The following is a 15,901-nucleotide window of genomic DNA, read 5'->3' as shown; positions in this document are numbered from 1 at the left end:
AAGACAAACACAATGGCAAATACAGATGCTAACATATCAATATTAACTCTAAATGTAAATGGACTAAACTCTTCAATAAAAAGACACAGAGTCGCAGGCTGGATTAAGAAACAAAACCCAACCTTCTGCTGTCTCCAGGAAACACATTTAGCTACAAAAGATAAAAATAGACTCAAAGTTAAAGGATGCAAAACAATCCAACAAGCAAATGGGCCAAAAAAGAAAGCAGGAACAGCTATACTTAGATCAAACAGATTTCAAACTCAAAAAGACAAAAAGAGACCCCAATGGTCACTACATTATGATCAAGGGGACAATACGTCAAGAAGAAATAACAGTCATTAACTTATATTCACCCAATGAAGGAGCACCAAAATATATCAGACAACTATTTTTATCTCTGAAAACTGACATCAGAGAAAACACATACGTAGTGGGAGACTTCAACACACCACTATCAACAATGGATACATCAATGAGACAAAAAATAAGTAAAGAAACTAAAGCTCTAAATAAGGACCTAGAGCATTTGGGCTTAACAGACATCTATAGAACACTAAACCCCAAAAAATCAGCATACACATTTTTCTCAAGCGCACACGGATCATTCTCCAGGATCAATCACATACTGGGACACAAGACAAACATCAACAAATACACCAAGATTGAAATCATACCAACCATCTTTTCTGACCATGAAGGCATCAAACTAGAAATAAACCATAAAAAGAAGGCAAGAAACTCTCCTACCTCATGAAGATTGAAAACTCTCCTACCTCATGGAAGATCACTGGACTAATGAGGAGATCAAAGAAGAAATCAAAAAATTCTTTGAATTGAATGACAAGGAGAACGCCAATTTCCTAAATGTATGGGAAATAAGATGAACATATATAGCAATAGAGGCTCACATCAAGAAACAAGAAAGAACTCAAAGAAACAACCTAATCTCGAAGCTCGAAGATCTAGAAAAAGAACAACAAAAAAACCCCAAAACCAGTAGAAGAAAGAAATAATAAAAACCAAAGCAGAAATAAATGAAATTGAAACTAAAAAAACAATCCAAAAGATCAATGAAACCAAGAGGTGGTTCTTCGAAAAAATCAATAAAATAGACAAACCCCTAGCCAGGCTCACAAAGGAAAAAAGGGAGAAAGCACCAATAAACAGGATTATAAATGAAAGAGGAGAAATCACAACGTACACAGCAGAAATCAAAAGAATAATCAGTAACAACTATGAACAGTCATATGGAAACAAATTCAACCATCTAGAGGAGATGGACAAATTCCTACAACTCTACAATCACCCAAAGCTAGATAAAGAAGAAATAGAACACCTAAACAGACCAATTACAAGCAGCGAAATTGAAATGGTAATCAAAAACCTCCCCAAAAACAAAAGCCCAGGACCTGATGGAATTACAAATGAATTCTACCAAACATTCAGAGACGAATTAGTGCCTATCCTTCACAAACTCTTCCAAAAAATTGAGAAGGAAGGGACAATACCAAACACTTTCTATGAAGCCAACATTACACTAATACCAAAACAGAACAAGGACAACACAAAAAAAGAAAACTACAGGCCAATCTCTCTAATGAACACTGATGCAAAAATCCTCAATAAAATTTTAGCTACCAGAATCCAACAATGTATCCATAAGATAATTCACCACGACCAAGTAGGATTCATGCCAGGGACACAAGGATGGTTCAACGTCCAAAAATCAATCAACGTCATCCAACAGATCAACAAAAAGAAATATAAAAACTATATGATAATATTAATCGATGCTGAGAAAGCTTTCAACAAAGTGCAACACCCATTCATGATAAAAGCCCACGAAATTCTTGGGATACAAGGAACATACCTGAACATCATAAAGGCCATATATGACATGCCAACAGCCAGTATCATTCTCAATGGTGAAAAGCTGAAAGCATTTCCATTAAGATCTGGAACAAGACATGGATGTCCACTCTCACCACTGCTTTTCAATATAATACTGGAAGTCCTAGCCAGAGCAATAAGACAAGAGAAAGACCTACAAGGAATCCAAATAGGAAAAGAAGAATTCAGACTATCACTATTTGCAGATGATATGATAATAAACATAAAGAACCCCAAAAACTCCACAGAAAAACTAATTCAACTCATCAATCAGTTCAGTAAAGTGGCAGGATACAAAATCAACATGCAAAAGTCAGTAGCCTTCCTATACACAAACAATAAATTTGAAGAAGAAGAATAAAAAAAAACATCCCTTTTATTATCAAAGCAAAAAAAATCAAATAACTTGGGAATAAATCTAACAAAAGAAGTAAAGGACAAAGGAAACTATAAAACAGTGTTAAAAGAAATAGAAGAAGACACAAAGAAATGGAAAGACATCCCCTGCTTATGGATTGGAAGAATTAACATTATCAAAATGTCCATCCTACCAAAAACAACATACAGATTCAATGCTATTCCAACAAAAATTTCAATGTCATTCTTCAAAGAAACAGAGCAATTATTGATGAAATTTATATGGAATCACCAAAAACCCTGAATAGCCAAAGCTCTCCTGAAAAAAAAAAAAGAAGGGAATGGAGGCATCACACTCCCAGACTTCAAACTATACTACAAAGCCATAATCATCAAAACTGCATGGTACTGGAACAAGAACAGACACACAGACCAATGGAATCAAATAGAAAATCCAGAAATATACCCACAGATTTATGGTCAACTAATCTTTGACAAAGGAGCAAAGAATATGCACTGGAGCAAAAAAAGTTTGTTCAGTAAATGGTGCTGGGAAAACTGGGTCGCTACCTGCAAAAGAATGAAGCTTGACCACTACCTCACACCATACACAAAAATCAACTCAAAATGGATTAAAGAACTAGACATAAGACCTGAAACCATAAAATACATAGAAGGAAATATAGGCAAAACAGTACATGATATGCACCTCAAAGACATCTTTACAGACAGGTCACCCAAAGCAGTGATAGTGAAGGCAAAGATAAACAGCTGGGACTACATCAAATTAAAGAGCTTCTGCACAGCAAAAGAGACAATAACAAAAACAAAGAGAAACCCCACCGACTGGGAAAACATTTTTGCACACAATACTAATGATAAAGGACTGATCACAAAAATCTGCAAAGAGCTGATGAGACTCAACAACAACAAAGAAAATAATCCTGTCAAAAAATGGGCAGAAGAGCTAAAAAGAAACTTCTCTGAAGGAGGAAATGTAAATGGCCAACAGGCATATGAAAAAATGTTCAACATCACTTGTAATCAGGGAAATGCAAATCAAAACTACCATGAGATACCATCTTACACCAGTGAGAACGGCACATATTAAAAAAACTAGCAACAGCAAATGTTGGCGAGGGTGTGGAGAAAAAGGAACTCTTCTGCACTGTTGGTGGGAGTGCAAACTGGTCCAACCACTATGGAGAGCTGTGTGGAGATTTCTGGACTTACTAAACATAGAGCTTCCATATGATCCAGCAATTCCACTCCTATGTATTTACCCAAAGGATACAGAAACATCAATTCCAAAGAACACCTGCACCCTTATGTTTATAGCAGCACTATTTACAATAGCTAAGCTATGGAAACAAGCCAAATGCCCAAAAATAGATGACTGGATCAAGAAGATGTGGTACATATATACCATGGAATATTACTCAGCATTCAAAAAAGATAAACACAGGCAATTTGCAGCAACATGGATGGCGCTGGAAGTGATCATGCTCAGCGAAATAAGCCAGAAAGAAAAAGAAGAATACCGGATAGTCTCACTCATAGCAGGAATCTAGAAAACTTAAATAAGGGACCAGGAAAATGAATAACTATAAGAAAGTGAAAATCAAAATCAACAAAAAACTATGAACCAGAGACACTCTATGGGGGTAGGGGGTGGGAGGGGAGGGATTGGGGTCAAAATAAGGGGGTTGCAATTGTATGGGGAATATAAAAATAAAATTTATTATAAAAAAAGAAAAAGTCTTAAATTCTCACTTATTACAGGTAACTAACAAGTTTTTTTTCTGTGTTTGGTATAGTGTGTATGTCCATATATTTTATAATGAATTTATAAGCATATGAAATGTATATTTTTGCTTGAAAGAAATTATATTTCATGCAACTTTATTTTTTGATTAACCTGCAGTTTTGTAGGTTAATAACATATTTTATTATATTATTTAAAGAATAACATATATGTGTATATATTTATGCATAATAGGTATAATATATATGAAGATAATAGCCTATTAAAGAATATACCCATTTTTTAATGGGGTAAAAGGGTAACACTTTCTAACCGAGGTCATTTAGACTGCTTCCAATGTATTTCTCTTTCACATACTGCAAGGAACATTCTTATTGATGCACATGTGTATGCATGCTCCAGTAGCCATTCAGAGGATGATTCCTTAGTAGAGAAATTGCTTGGCAAGAGTGCCTTTTAAATAATTTACAAGTGTTGGGGGAACGCGGTTGGGGGGACTGAGTGGGAGGTTTGTGTTCAACTTTGAGAGCTCATGCAAAGCTATGCCGCATATATTTTCCCACTAGGTGGCAGGAGAGGTCTATAAATCTCTAGGCAAGAATCTTGCATTCCAAATGTACTCATAGGCTGATTTGGACTTTTTTTTTTCTTTTAATGATGGTACCATTGTTCATAGTGGATCTCTAACAGTTCTAATGCCATGTTTTCTTTTTTAAAAAAATTTATTTATTTATGCAACAAGAATTAGGGTATAGGACAGAGGTGTGGGGGTGAGAGGATTCACCAGAGACAGTGGGGAACAGAACAGGCAGATCTAATGAAATACACTGCTGAGGGGAGCAGCAGGTGAGATAGGAGAGGTCTGCTGTGCCATGTGGGTAGCTCCCTGGCTGGAGATTGAACTCCTTCTGCAGTGGCAGGGGATAGCTTCATAGGCTGCATCTTAACCCCTTGCGCCACCAGGGAGGCCCTCTAATGCCATGTTTTCTATAAGGTGAAGCTTATATGGTATTTTCTTGAGGAGCTCAAGGCTCCTCCAGGTGTGCTGCTGTTCCTGGTAATATGTCTCAGGTAAAGGAATCTAAAACCATACAATGTCCAGTTAATATCACCTAAATGATAAAAGAATGAATTATGTCATCAACACCAGAATGTAGCAAGTTTTGACAAACGAAACACTGAGAATATTCTTTTTTAGAATTATTTTTTAAAGCTAACCTTTACAAAATAGCATTTTAAATTACATCATCTCAGAAGTCAAATGCCTAACATACTGCCCTCACTTTAGCCAGCAGTTTCCCTGTGAAAATTCACTCAAGTGTCTTCCAGGTAAACATTCTGTCGGCTACCTCTGGGCCTGGCTTCTTTGTTCTCTGACACGCAGAGCAGTAGCCAAGTGGTCAGCTTTCCTTCTCCACTTCACCTCTTCCTCGGTGACAAAACTGCATCAAGGCTTTTGCCATCATTCTAACCTGCACAGATTGTGGCCACTGTCGCCCCCGGAAACTGTACAGTCACATGTTTTTTTTCCAAGTTCAAGGATGTGAAAAGGCAGCATCCGCTTTCTCTTTCCTGGGGAGTAAAGCAGGCAGTTAGTTGCCTCCCTTCTCATTAATTCTGCACTTTAAGGCTGTGTGCGAGCTCTCTTACCTTCACTCTGCTCACAGTCATTCCTGGCTCCTCCAGATGCACCAGTTGGCTCAGCTGGTTTTCTCACCGAATAATTACCCTCCTAGGAAACCTCTGAACACATTCTTCTTCAGCAATACCACACTGCAATATTAATAACTTTTCTAGCAGCCAAATAAACTGCATATAATCTTGATCTGACAGTTTTCCACCAAGATTTATTCTGATTTCACTTTAATCAGCCATCTGATGTCAATTGAGTCTATGGTTTTAGTTTTCTGAAAATGGGCCTTTGATTTGCAGTTGACTTGGATGTTCTTCTGTATTCAGTAGCTTTCCATGTGCTTCATGCATTAATAATAATACCACTGTTTGCCAGTATAAAAGAGAAAATGAAATGGACGGGCCACCTTCTCCTCACTGAATTGCTATTTGCTTTGGAAAAATGTTAAGATTCTTCAGTGGGGCCTCCCCGGTGGCGCAGTGGTTGAGCGCTGGGTTGCAAAGCTGCCCGAAGCCTCTGCAGTGCCGGTTCGATCCCCGGCTGCTCCCCGGACACCGGAGGAGGGTCCCACATGGCGCGCAGACCTCTCCTGCCACCCGCCCGCTGCTCCCCTCAGCAGTGTACTTCGGTCCTTCTGCCTGCTCTGCTCCCCGCTCTGGCTCTGGTGAATTCTCTCACCCTCCCGCGCTTCTGACTGTACCCAGTGCTTGTATGTATCAATCAATCAATCAATCAATTAATAAATAAATCTTTAAAAAAAAAAAAGATTCTTCAGTGTTTGTCCTGTCTCCCTTCTCAAACAAACTATTTGGAAAAAGGTAAGCAGTAGCTTTATCAATATCCTCTTGGGTACAAGTTCCTGGATCTTCCCCCATCATGCCTGCTAAATGTTGAACTCTTCAATCTGCTTTTTAATAAAATCCATATGTAGGTTTTATTTCTTAAGGCTGCACCCCTATTCTTTGTGTTACAAGTGTGGTGTGTCTTAGCCTTAATTTGTGTCTGCAACTCAATAGTCCTGGCTTTCCAGAGACCTGTCTCTGAACTATGCCCACCCTACCCCAGAGGAAGCCTGTACAGAACTGCAGCTCCTCAGGACACACAGGCCACCATGTTGGCTGTGGGAGGCCTGGGTAGGAGTACTGAGAATATTCTTAATCACCACTTGATAGCGAGCAAATATTTTTCTAAAAGTTTAGGTCACAAGAACATACACAAGCCATAAAGTTCCTAGATTTTCCTCAGTTATGTCTTCTTGCTAGAAAGCTGATGACTGTTTTGAACACCAGAATCCTCAGTCATAAGCTGGTATTACTATTGCAGTGCCCAAAGGTATCAGACTAAAGGGAGTTCTCAAGCTGGAAAGCAAATGTATTTTAAGTTCCTAATAAAAAACCATGTAAACTATATTGGAGGACATTAAAATGTCCAGAAGCAGAAATAAGGAGAAAGAAATTAAGATTTGTATTGTAGAGACTTACTTCAAAATTTATGTGGGGATTTTAGGGAAAAGAATTAATTGTATATAGAAACATATGGAAAGTGAAAGGTCACAGAGACATACTTGTTTTAGTAATGTGGTAGAACATCTTGGCTATGTTGAGCCTCAGTATATTTCTGCACTTGAGTGTAGTCAAAAGACCAAGAAGTGATTCAAGGTATTTCTGAATTTAGAGAACATGTTCTTGGATTCCAATAATATACAATAGGAAGGATCTTGGAAGACCTAGAGTTGGTGATATGGGCTTAAAAACCTCCCATCATCTTGCTATCATAGCATCGCAAAGTGACATTTCTATAAGGTGGGTCTACCACCCTCTATTGGAAGATCAATGAGACATCAGAGCCTAATTTTTTTGTTAGAGTCCTGGGGATAATGAAGCAGTGTCCTTGGCAAGTAGGAAAGAAACATCTCTAAAAGTTCTTCAATACTTCAGACCCTCTGAGAGATTAATTTTCTTGTTAAATTTAAAAACACCCTGGTGTAGCAGGATACTTATTTCAAACTTATTATTTTTAGCAGCAAATTTTTAAAGATGAAATGTTGACATGGAGTCTCAACACATAGAATATGACTACATATTGTCCAAAGGTAGGCCACCGCTGGAAAAGCTGCTCAATTTGCCCCCTAGGGCACCCAAGGGCAGTAGGGTTTCCTGGAACACTGGCCCAGATGGCTGGACAGGGATTCAGCCGGGTGGAGCCCCACCCAGCCTGTGGCCAAGCCGCTCCCAGGTCATGACTCGTCAGAATCATCTTTGACTCATTAAGCAAGCAATTATCAAGTGCTTGCTGTTTGCCAGGTGCTGGGATAAATCCCGGGGACACAAAGGCAAGTAAGGCTTTAGTCCCCATCCGAGACTGTCCAGAGCGTGAAGTGCAGCCCTCCCTCCCACTCTTGAGGGAACATTTCAACTGTCTAGGCTGTTCGTTTTTTTAAAAAATGCCTGTTTCTGGGTCTCACCTCAAAGACATTAATTCAAGAGGTAAGAGGTGGAGTCTTGAAATCTGCCTTGTTAATAAGCATTAACCTAGCGGGAGAGACAGAAACACAAACAAGTACAGTCATTATAGAACAATGTCATGATGGAGGCAGGAAGAACAATTACAAGAGGAGAGGGAGGGCTGAGGAGCACCCACGGAGGTGAGCAAATAGAGCTTCGGAATGGGTGCTCTGCAGACAAGGCTGATACGACACATGTAATTGTCTGGGTGTGGGGGTGGCTCCATTCTGAGGGGTTAGCTAGGAGGCAGTGAGACTAGTTAGGACACTGTTAAAGTAATGCAGAAGAGAGTTGGTGAGGGACTGGGCTAGGTCAGTGGCCAGCAGTGTGGCAACAACCATACTCCTCATAGCAATGACATTTATTGCTACTGTCCAGTTGTCACTGTACTAAGGACTTTGCCTAGATTCTCACAAGTCCTATGAATAGGTGCTACAGTATTCCCATTTCCCAGATGACAACACTGACATTTAGAGAAAAGTTATGTGAAGAAGGGAATCGGGACTAGCCCAGGTTTGTCTTTATTTTTAAAATTTATTTTATTTATTTATGCATGCAAGAGCTGGGGTGCAGGCCAGAGGTGGGGGGGTGCGGTGAGAGGATTCACTGGAGGCAGAGTGGGGAGCAGAACAGGCAAATCTACTGAAATACACTGCTGAGGGGAGGAGGGGGGAGACAGGAGGGGGCTGCTGCATCACGTGGGTCAGTTCCCTGGCCAGGGATTGAACTCATGCTGCAGTGGCTGCAGGTAGCTTCATAGTGCTGAGACTTAACCCTTTGCACCACCAGGGAGGCCAGGTTTGATTGTCTTCATACTTTGCCTCTAATGCAACTATTAAATCATGTTGCCATTTAAGTGATGTAGAAGACGGAATGGGTTAAAGGTAAATTCTATAGGAATTGATGATTGCCTGGGTGTAGAGGGTAAGGAGTCACTCTAGCTTGGCGCACCTGGAGGATGCCAGGAACCTGGACAGTGAATCGTAAAAGAGGAATTTGCTCAAGGAGGGATAAGGGGTCATGGGACTATCTCATGAGTACATGGGTGTCAGGGTCTGAAGCTTGGAGTAGACATAAGATGCAGATGCAGGCATGAGACTTGGTGGAAACCCTGAAACTCAGTGAGTTCACTGAAGGTATAGAGAAGAACAGAAAGGATACAGTAGAAGAACAGAGGGAGAGAGGAATCCTCAAGGAGACAGAGAGAGACTGTTACAGAGCAAGGAAGCACAACGGAAACCAGTGTTTGGAGGAGAGAGGGCTCCATCATGCGAGGGCAGCGAGAGGTCACGCAGGAGAGGGACGCAGCCATACTCACTGGATTAGAAAGGGTGATGGAGGAGCTTTAGGGGCCCACTGAAGCATGTCGTGGAATAAATAAGCAGTAAAAAAGTGGAAGAACAAAAGCGGACTCTTTCTCTGAGAGGCTTGGATGGAAGCGGTAGATAATCGCCATGTATTGTAGAGGACTAGAGCAGCAGGAAGGCAGGTCTCAGATGCTTCCACATACAGCTTTGCATTTACCACCAGAAACTGCAAGGATGGTGTGTTCATTCTTCCCCTCCTTGCTTCGGAAACGAGGCCAGTGACCCTGGTTCTCAAGCCAAAGAAGAGTAGAGGTATTTTAGCCCAAGATAAAATTAGGTAAAGTTCTCCATTCCTTAGGAATCTTTCCCTGGCTGCCACACCTGCTGTGATGATAGTCAATCCAGAATCATCCTGCTGGGCGAGGCTCGGTCAAGAGCCTATCATCCGATTGGAGATGACAGAGAGATAGAGTTGGAGAAAAAATGATAGCCTGCTCCTTGCTTAACCTACTAATAATAGCTTTCTTTTTGGACCGGCATCTTTCCTGTTCTACAGAAACCATAAAACTGAAACAACAAAGAAATTGTTGGACATCACAGCATCAGATCCGCGTGTCACCTGAGCACACCCACCTGCACTGTCTGTCGTGGCTGCTCAGCAGAGCACCTGACCCATATCGCCGTTCAGCATCTGGTGACCACCCTCCACCCTGGGGTGCATGGAGATCACCCCCCCCACATCCTAAGCTAGCCTTCATCTCTGCTCAAGTTTCCTATGAAACAAAAACATTATTTCATTTAACAGTTAATTGGGACAGTTAGTCTTTGACTATTTAAGTGGCAGCTGATTTAGGATCTCTCCTTTGTTTTCTATAAACCCCAAGGAAGGTCAAAGCAACCCACCTGGTTTGTTTAGGATGAGCAGAGGTAAAGGTGGGGGAAACAGTTAAAATCCTAGCTTCCTCTGAGGAACCACAGACAGGCTCAGGGTAAAGGAGAAGATACTTTGTTTTCAAGTGAAGAAGTCTTGGTCATATTGTAACAAGGGTGGGAAAATGGGCAAAGTGAGTGGGTGGAAGATAGCAACACTACAGAAAAGAAGACTAGGGAATGGGCAATTAGGGGAGGGGGACACCTGGTAGAGTGGGGCTGTCCCCTGAGATGGATCAGGCACCTCCTCGCAAGCTGACACCATGCAAGGCACTCGCTACCATTTGTGGTCCCTTCAGCCCTTAAGCAACGTGCTCAAGTTTCAATGAAATAGTGATTTTCCATTGTTAGAACCTGGGCATCCTCCCTCCATGACTATTCCTGTACCCAGCAATGCAATGCACTGTGAACCCCCGTGGATTATAAGCAAGGGGGCCCACAGCAACAGAGATCACACCCCTGGGCTTACCTGTGTCCAGAGACCAAGAAGCAGTCATTGGCAGCAGTGAGAGCAGGAACTGAAGGGAAGGTCTGGAGACCGGAAAGGTTGGGGTTCAGTGGGGAGGTTGGGTGGGATGGTAACAAAGGACAAATAAAATTATCCATAGAGTTGTGGATGAAACAGGACAGCTGTTGTTCACAGCACATTAACCTGTAAGGTTGTGATTTCTCTTCAGGAGCAGCAGATTCCTTTAGGATCTGAGCAGGGATGGATGGTTGAGGGTCCATCCCTGCTCTGTGAGCTGTGGTCTAGGAGGGGCTAGTGGAGTAGGAGGAAATGGAAGGCTGGGGATGGCTCAGAGATTGAAGAGTGGGAGTCACTTGGGGCAATGGTCAACTCAGGAAAGATGGGCTGTGCTCAGAAGATGGTATATCTGTTGGGGAATTAGGGCTAAAATGGGGTTTCTAATGGCATGAAATAATAAGGACATTTCTCCTGGCATAGCTGCAAGTCCCCTCTAAGGAGGATTTCATGCTGGCTAAGAAGAGCTTCAGCAAGGATCATTTATTTGCATTTCTATTCTGAGCATTGCTTTCCTCTTCCTGCTGACAGCAAAGTGGCTGCACCAGTTCCAGGAACTAAATCAAACAATCAAAGAGATGGTTTTTGATGACTTGCTTTTTTGGAACAAAGACACTTCTCCTAGTGAGCAAATACCCTCATGTTCCAGGGCCAGTGATGGGGCCAGGCTAGACCCTGACCCTGTCCTCAGACCCTGAGACCTCAGCCCAACCTGGGAGTAGATGGAGGTCTGCCTTTTCTGGGCAGTTACTGATATGACAGAGGTGGCACCTAAACAGGACACTTGTCATTATGTTAGAGAGTTAGAGAGTCCCCTGTAGTGAAATATTGGAGCTTGAGATATTTGAAGTGAATTCAAAACAAACAAGATCCAGGCAGTAGACTTGGCGGGCAATTGAAGTGGAACTGGATGGAGGTAACTAAAGTTATGAAGATCCAGGAATCATATGCTGAGTTTCTGGATATTATGCACATGGATGACAAAATTATGGCAAGAGGTAGAGCAAGTTGGGGGCCTGGGGTTGGAGAGGGGATCCTGTAAGCCAAGCTGTCAGGTCCTCAGTAAATGATGGGGTGATGTGTGACAGGACAAGTGGGAAGAGAGGGTGAGTAGACTACCTCCCCTAAACCCAATCCATTATGAGATCCTTGATAATTTGCTAGTTGTGTCCCCACTGTACTGGTCTGAGTGCTCATTTCTTGCTGGCTTGGCAGTAGCTTCTATATTGACTCTGCCTCACCTTCAATTCCTCTGCTTCCCTGGTTTTCATACATTATAATCATCCAGGGAGGCTTCTAAGTCCCGGATGCAGAGGTCACATGGTGAGTAGTCCAATGGAAAAATAAAACACCTATCAAGGGTTGTAGGTTTATTGACACTCTAGAACTCCTTAGATTTGTCTGATCTGCCTCTCCACACAGTCACAATTACCTTCTCAAAAAGCAGTTGGACTTCCCTCCTATTCGTGCAATGGGACAAATGTGTTAAATTCCTACCATTCCAGGGGCTCTCTGGTGGTGCAAGGGGTGAAGCATCCACGATAAAGCAATCCACAGCTATTGCAGTGCAAGTTCAATCCCCAGCCAGGGAGCTGACCCACATGGCACAGCAGACCTCTCCTGTCTGGCTTGCTGCTCCCCTCAGCAGTGTATTTCAGTAGATCTGCCTGTTCTGCTTCCCTCTCTGTCTATGGTGAATCCTCTCACCACCTGCACCTCTAGCTTTCACCCCAGCTCTTGTATGCATAAATAAATAAAAACCTTAAAGAAAAATAAACTCTTACCATTCCAGTCATTGGAATAAAAGCTGAAAAGCATGTGCCTCTCCTCTATGCCCCGTCCACCTGGAGACCTAAGCAGACACACTTTCAGGATGCAGACTGACAGGTGCTACAGTGTAGGCAGGTGCCACGTGTCCAGCATGACCCCTCGACCCAGCTTGGACAGACCTTCCTATTTGCAGCATCTTTATCCGCGTTTCACTTCTGCCTCCTGTGCCACCTAAGTCCATGTCCTGGCTCTCACATGGATATTGAACTGTTTCACCTCAGAATTCTTTTTTTTTTTTTTTTTTATAGAGGCATGTTTTCTTTCTTTCTTTCTTTCTTTCTTTGTTTTGTTTATACATGCACTGGGTACAGTCAGAAGCGCGGGAGGGTGAGAGAATTCACCAGAGCCAGAGCGGGGAGCAGAGCAGGCAGAAGGACCGAGGTACACTGCTGAAGGGAGCAGCGGGCGGCAGGAGAGGTCTGCGCACCATGTGGGACCCTCCTCCGGTGGCCGGGAAGCAGCCGGGGATTGAACCAGCGCCGCAGAGGCCGCGGGCAGCTTCGCAACCCAGCGCTCAACCGCTGCGCCACCGGGGAGGCCCCACCTCAGAATTCTTAACATTAAAATCTGTCAAAACACATTGTCTCCAAGGTAAAATCTAGACTAATACTGAAATGTCAGGTCCTACACTAAAAGGTCCCATCTACCTTTCTAGCCTCAACTCTGGACTCATCCCCTTGAGACCACAGAGTCCAGCCTCACAGATAACTTACAGCCTCCTAAGGCCATTACATGTTTCATGGTCTGAACTTCTGCACATTCTGTTCTCTGTGCCTGGAAGATGTTTCCCAGACAAGCATGGAGGAGCATGTGATGACAAGGGGAGGCATATATAGGAGACCATGGTTCAGTCGACATGCAGCTCAAGTGGATCTAGGATCGTGGTCTCCATTAGTATCAGAGTCCCCATCACAAATACCTGCCCTGCAATCCTTGCCCCAGCTGCTTTGAGGTGGGGTGGAGTGGCCTGGGAGTCTCCATTTCCAACAAGCTCCCAGGTGATGCACCTTCTGCTTCTGGAACACACATGGTGTAACAGTGAGGAACTGCAAAAGGGGAGACTGCAGGAGGGTGGACTTGTATGGGAAATGGAGACATCCGTGTAGCACCTGAAACAGGGGTGTGCCTTTCATTTATTATTTCATCCAGTGATTATTGATACGTTGTGTGCCTGCTATGTTCTTGACTCTGGAAATACCAAGAATAATAACATTCTGGATACCAAGAATAATAACATTCTGGTTCCCAATCTCAAAAGATTAGATTTCAGACCCATGGGAGAAGCAGAGAAGCAAGCCAGCGATCAGAATATGCTGTGGTGAACTGGGGAGCAGGGGTCTCTCCATAGCCCGTGACCTACACGGAAGTCTGGGCCCCAAAGCCAGGCCTGGCAGCTAACTGAGAACCCACAGGTGTGCACATAGCATCACAGGCAAACTGGTGCAGATAATGGTGAGACTATGATGAAAAGTCTGGGGAGCGGAGGTGGCCCCCATTTCACTCCAGGCCCTAGCCCCAGCACTCAGCAGCATCTCTGCACTAAGGCACTGCTGGTTAGGCTCTTGGTATCCCCACATGCAAAACAGATACACTCAGCAGCTGATCCTCTCAGACCTGGAGAGAGTTACCCAACTGTCTGACTGATCAAGTCTTCTCATTCTCACCCTCCATCTCAATTTCTTCAACTTCATGTTCAATAGGTACTTTTGGAAAAAAACCAAAATAACAGTACCTAGCTTAATGCTAGTGCAGATAATATCTAGAAGTGTTCCACAAGTAGCAGGGTTATAATTTCTACTTGCTGGTGGGAAAGGGAAATCTTGCAAATCTGGTTCTTAGCTCAGTTCTAGTTCTATTTCTCAGTGTTACAGGAGACAGTTTTTAAACCTATCTGAACTCTGTTTGTTCATTTATACAACAGGGTTAATAGCACTGACTTTGGAAAACTACTGTGAGGTTACGGTCATTGTTGGTAAATGTCATGGAGTAGAGGGTGGAGCCAGGGTCCTAATTCAGGTCTCCTGGAGGGTGCCTAGTGCTTATTCCATATTGTCGGTTTGTTGCACAAATAGGGTCCAGATGCCCACTCTGTGCAAGGAATTGTGCTAGGTGTTGAGATTCTGTAGTGAACTAGACTCATTCCAGGGGAATGAAAGCAAAGCAAGCATCTCATTTCTTTGCACTTGAATTTCATTTGCAACAGTGCAGAAAAACATACAAATCTAAAAAGAAAAAAATCATTTCTCCCTGGTGCAAAAGGCAGAGAGATTCCCCTTTTCTTTTCCTCAGATCATTTACTCTAGAAATCTTGTCTTTGTAATTTTTGTCTTTTTTATACATAGAAGATGTGTGTCAATGGGGTGTTTTTTAAAAGTTAAATAGGCCTTTGCCAGTTTTGCAACCTTGGAATGTGTTTTCTCAAGGACCTCTGAGCCATTTCTCTGAAATGCTATCATCCAGGAGACAGCTGTTGTGTCCTCCGGTTTCTGCAGAAGCACAGGAACCTGGCTTCCAGGGAGCGCCAGACTTGCAAACCTACCTCCTGTGGCAAAGACTTGAAACATTTGTTTTCTCTTTGAGTATAAGCAAACACAAATGGCAACTGCATTTACCAGGCGAATCCAGGATGAACCGTGTGGCAAATGTGTCCTGGTCTTGGAAAAACAGCTGTGACTGTAAGAAAGGTGAGGTTGCTTGTATTTTTCAGTGGACTGCCCGTGACGCGATCACATTCCGAGTCAGTGCTGATCCAAACTGCCTTTGTTTTCAGTCTCTTCCACCCCACAGCAGCTTCTGTGTTTCTCTATAATTCCCAACCCGCAGGGCTGGGCTGGGCTTTGGGAGAATGTGGGCGACACCAAGGAGAAGCGAGGGGACGCCACCCGCCATTTGCGGCGGCAGCTGTGTGCGCAGCTCCCGCCGCAACGCGGACCCCACGGCCGCAGGCGCAGCCGGTGCCGCAGCCCTATTTTCGGCGACCGCCTGCGGCGCAGTCACTTGACCGTCGAGTGGGCGGACCTGCGAGCGGGCCGCCCCGCCCCTCCCGCCGCGTCAGCCGCCGCCCCGCCCCACGCCCCGCCCCACGCCCCGCCCACTCCCACCCCCAGCCGCAGTCCCGCCCCGCCCCCGCCCCCGCCCCCGCCCCGCAGCCGCAGTCCC

Source organism: Talpa europaea (genome assembly GCF_964194135.1).
Source record: "Talpa europaea genome assembly, chromosome: 13".
Lineage (NCBI taxonomy): Eukaryota > Metazoa > Chordata > Mammalia > Eulipotyphla > Talpidae > Talpa > Talpa europaea.
Note: the sequence above shows the minus strand (reverse complement) of the source record.